General features: G+C 41.1%; 1 long non-coding RNA gene across 1 annotated transcript; it reads left to right on the forward strand.

The window, feature by feature from the left end:
- Nucleotides 1–3,644: 3,644 nt before the first annotated feature.
- On the forward strand, nt 3,645–4,639 carry LOC310828526. Its single transcript, XR_014557002.1, has 2 exons — nt 3,645–4,091; nt 4,327–4,639. It is a non-coding gene; the product is annotated as an uncharacterized lncRNA (long non-coding RNA).
- The last annotated feature ends 523 nt before the right edge of the window (nt 4,640–5,162 follow it).

The following is a 5,162-nucleotide window of genomic DNA, read 5'->3' on the forward strand; positions in this document are numbered from 1 at the left end:
GCTTTGCCTTCAGAAGTAACGCAGTTCATGACCAAAAGATGGGGTCTTTTATGTAGTGATGCCTTGTTTGTGGCACACCTTCTCAGAAATACCCATTGGTCACCAACTTTATTATTTTCGAGTGCTTTATAGTTTGTGCTAGTACTATTCTGGCTTTTTGCAGGGAGGAGAGGCAAAGTGTTTATATTTAAAAATGTCTTGTGTTTTCTAATTCATGCTGCTTCTGCAAGTTGCCTTGAATAGTGGAAGCCACAAAATAGAAAACCACACATTAAAAATGAACTCTACTCATTATACTCTGTTAGTGGAACAGTCTCCACCCATGTTGTCTTTACACTGGATTCCCTCCCATGCTCTGCCTGCATCTCAAGCTTCTAGTCTTTGCTTTTAAAGTTAGCTGCCTGCCTTTTTCCCCTTACCTGTGTCTCCATCGTCACCTTTGTTGTTTCTCTTTCAGACATCCTTATTTGCACACTTTCTCTCACCTCAGTTCCTTCTGTGGTCTCTATGCCTAAAATATCCTTTCTCTATTTGTCAAACGGATTCCTTCTCCCCTCTTAAGCTGGAAGTTTAGCAGAACCATACTTCTTAAATCAGATCCACATCCTTTGCCAGCTCTCTTATTCATCCAGTACTTACCACTCAGTGCTAAGCCTCTCTCAATGTCTTGTCCTTGGCATTGGGATCATGACAGCCCTGGGTACAGAGTCTGGTATATTTTATTTTTTGTAAATATCCCATTTTACAGCTCTGAGAGGCTCTCGAAACGGTTTACAAAAGATTATCCTGATAAAAATCATGATAAAATAAATTACATGGTGTCAACACATTCTTATCAGATGCTAGGAATCACAAGGAGTAATTTTGAATCTCCAATTTTGCCCCAATGGACCAGGATGGAAAATTCCCACTTCGGCTGACATTCACGGGAAGAGAAATGCTAGGGTGCAGGAGTGGCAGTGGTTTGGTCCACATCCTAGGAACAAGAGATCCACACAATTGCAAGGTCATTCTGGAACTGATGTCACCACCTGGTTATAGTGGTGTCATGATGGAATTTGTGCTATTAGGATAATCAGAGTACAGTGGTACCTCGGGTTTACTTAATTCGTTCCAGAGGTCCGTTCTTAACCTGAAACTGTTCTTAACCTGAAGCACCACTAGCTAATGGGGCCTCCTGCTGCCCCCACGCTGCCGGAGCACAGTTCTTAACCCGAGGTAATATTTCTGGGTTAGCAGAGTCTGTAACCTGAAGCGTTTGTAACCTGAGGTACCACTGTATATTGATACATTGGCCCCATATTTTGTGGATCTTCATCTGGGTTCTCTGAAGGGAAGGGAGGAAATCTACATATATTACACTCATGACCTGTTTGCAACCTTCTCATAGGCATCTCGTTGGCCAATGTGAGAACAAGATGCTGTAGATAAGCCTTTGGTCTGATCCAACAGGACGCTTCTTATGTTCTAATTGTGTCAAGATTATTCGGGTGACATTTCTTGCCCTCATCCTATAATTTCCCAGGTGTTGTCCTTCCACCTCTGCCCAGTAATCAGCAGTTCCTGCCTACTAATACTCTCTGATGCCAGCAGTTGGAATTTGCTCATGATGGAGGCAAGTGCTATTGGTACCAAATAAATATTAAATAAGAATGATAATATATTATCCCTAAGTACCAAAGTTTATGGACATCATTGTCCCATCAAGTAACTGTGGTGCCAGTTTGGTCATAGCATTCTTTATGTGCAAAGACATCCAATTCTTCCTGTTTGTTTCCTCTCTGTATTGTTTCCATTCATATTAAAGTGCTTAAAATGTCACTGTACGTCAAGCTGGTTGCTCCCGTTTCCCTACTCCCACAACCTTTCCCGGTTTCTGGTCCATTGTTCAAGCCATTATCTCTTTTGCTTGTTAACTTTTCCTTCCATCTGTCTTCTTGATGTGTCTGAATTAATGCATGTGCATTCACCTCGGTTATAGAAAGGCTGTCACTGTGGCAATATTAACTGCTTACAGGAAGTATTTAATTGTGTAACTTGTTGACTACGTTTGTTTCATTTCTTCATCTCCTCCGAAGCCAGTTTTGTATGTTCATTATCGTGACTTGAACTAAACATTACAGAACTCCAGCATGCTGGCTGAACATTAAAAATCAAGAATTCATTTGTTATCTGAGATACTGTGGGTATATTTTGTGAGGCACAATTCAGATATCTTTTCCTGGGAAATGATGCTTTTAGAGAGAATTTGCACTCAAGATATTAGACTGGATGCAAGACTGCATTTTGGAGGGAAATTATTTTCCATGGAAATTCCACTAAATTGAACAATTCTTTTTTTTCTCCGGGAAATCTAAAACCATCTTCTTTCAAGAGTTATTTACACGTGTTTTGCTTCCAAGTATGAAAAGATGATGGGACTTTCCAAAAGCAAAGTTAGCTTTACAAAAGTCAGAGTAAGGGCATGCTCTCCATAATCAGACTCAACAATGTTTAGAATCAGTATCCATTGATACCACATGGTAGCAATATTCTATTAACTGTATTTTTTTGTCTTTACTGATGGGGAATACAGAAAGCATATAATTTGTGTGAGTGCTATACAATATGACTTGATATTTAAATCTTCCATGGATTTATCTAATCTTTTTCTAAACACAATATGGCCGTTATGACATTGTGCTGGAGATTTCCACTAGTCAAGAAAGTACTTTTCCTAGTTTGTTTTAAACCTGTTCTCTTGTTCAAACTCTATTGAAACATGTAATCTCTCTTGCCCTTTTCCACTCAGATAATGATTTTACCTATGTGATATCAGCTTAGTAATCCTTCTAGCAGTTTCCTTTCTAACTTTTTCATGTTAGACCAAATCCACTGAAATCGTGGCCACAATATTTTAGCCCCGTCCATTAATTCTCTCCTTGTGTGAAAGGTTTACTGTGTATGCTTGATCATTCCCCCCTTGCTCGCATCCGTTCTGTTCTAAAATATGGGATGTCTAGAACTTTTCACAGGGCTGAGCCTGACAATGTACACTGTAATCCTCTTCATGTGTTCACAAGTGTATTACTGAGTTCTGTGTGATTTACTTCCATGTATACACAGGATTAACATCATGTTGTCTGTCTAGATGCTCTGACCTTTCCTGGGACTTGATAGTGCAGAAAGAGGGTACTAAATACGTTTTGTGCAACTATGGTAGAAAGAAGATAGTTTTTTAATTTAGTTTATTATGTTTCAGGGGGTATTTACATTTTAATTCTTTTTTCTTGTAAACCACCCTGGAGATGATTGAAGGATGGTGGAGGAGACTCTTGAGAGTCCCATGGACTGCAAGAAGATCAAACTTATCCATTCTTAAGGAAATCAGCCCTGAGTGTTCACTGGAAGAACAGATCCCGAAGCCGAGGCTCCAATAATTTGGCCACCTCATGAGAAGAGAAGACTCCCTGGAAAAGACCCTGGTGCTGGGAAAGATTGAGGGCACAAGGAGAAGGGGACGACAGAGGACGAGATGGCTGGACAGTGTTCTCGAAGCTACCAGCATGAGTTTGACCAAACTGCGGGAGGCAGTGGAAGACAGGAGTGCCTGGCGTGCTCTGGTCCATGGGGTCACAAAGAGTCGGACATGACTAAACGACTAAACAACAACAAATAAAAATATATACAATCAATCAAGTTATAAATTCCTCATTTATAAACACAAAGCATTAGTCATGGAATTAGGACTGCACAACACTTCTAAAAGTAGTTTGCCAATTTATGCAATCTTAAATTCAGTTAGGTATGTTGCAAAGCCTATCTTCTTTTGCTTGGAGTTTTGCAATACATATAGTAGGTGTTCTGTATGACCTGGATAATGACAAGGAGCTATATCATTACCGCCTCAATGAAGCAAAGCTTTTCTACTCATGTACACAGGGTAGATAATCTTTCAGCTGATCTGGGAGTTATGTGTAAGAGCACGTTCTTTAACTGCACTTTTAGTCAGCAGTCTTTAAGAACACCATCATTTTCTGACACTATCTTGGAGTTCTCCCAATTCCATGGGAAGCAAAATTCAGCAGGTGCAGCTCTCCATTTTACTGCTGGTAAGAAGTTATACCTACATAGTTTCTACCTTCTGCCAGGAAAGGTGACAGCCTTATGGTGTAACTTAGTAAAGCTGTAGCTTTCATATTTCACATTAAGGGTTGTTTTTTTATTATTAAAAAAGGCAATTCACCATTTATCTGTACAGTAAAAATTACCTCAACAGTTATGCATTACATATTGCAAGTTTTCTGTATTTTTTTCTTTTAAAATAATTATTGTTTTATTCAACAGGTAACCATTTTATTTTATATTTTGTACTGATGATCAGTTCTCTTCTGCTACAAGTGTGCATGCATGCGTGTGGAAATAAAGTCTACGTAAATAAATAACATATCCATTAAACTCCCCCCCCCCATTATTTTCTGGAATCCCCCTAAAATTTAGGTCCAGAATCCTCCTGCTCCAAAATCTTACCCATTAAAAAATAACATGGGGCGTGCCTTGCCATGTGAAGTTTCTTATCCGAACTGTACCAACCCTTCCCCCACAATGCGAGATATTTTATTTATCAATTTATTTGGCGCATCTGTATCACGCTCTTCAGGGACGCAGGTGGCGCTGTGGGTTAAAGCCTCAGCGCCTAGGACTTGCCGATTGAAAGGTCAGCGGTTCGAATCCCTGCGGCGGGGTGCGCTCCCGCTGCTCGGTCCCAGCGCCTGCCAACCTAGCAGTTCGAAAGCACCTCCGGGTGCAAGTAGATAAATAGGGACCGCTTACCAGCGGGAAGGTAAACGGCGTTTCCGTGTGCGGCTCTGGCTCGCCAGAGCAGCGATGTCACGCTGGCCACGTGACCCGGAAGTGTCTCCGGACAGCGCTGGCCCCTGGCCTCTTAAGTGAGATGGGCGCACAACCCCAGAGTCTGTCAAGACTGGCCCGTACGGGCAGGGGTACCTTTACCTTTACCTTTATCACGCTCTTCAGCCAAAAAAAAGGCCCCTAGAGCTGCTTACAATGGAAGTAAGGCAAGTCCCCCTATCAAACATTTTTTTAAAGGCACACAAGGGAAAAGGGACGGGGAGGGATGAGGAAAACCAAAATCAAAGCTCAAAACACGGAACAAAAACAGC

The sequence above is a fragment of the Podarcis gaigeae genome (assembly GCF_964106915.1).
Source record: "Podarcis gaigeae genome assembly, chromosome: 12".
Taxonomy (NCBI): domain Eukaryota; kingdom Metazoa; phylum Chordata; class Lepidosauria; order Squamata; family Lacertidae; genus Podarcis; species Podarcis gaigeae.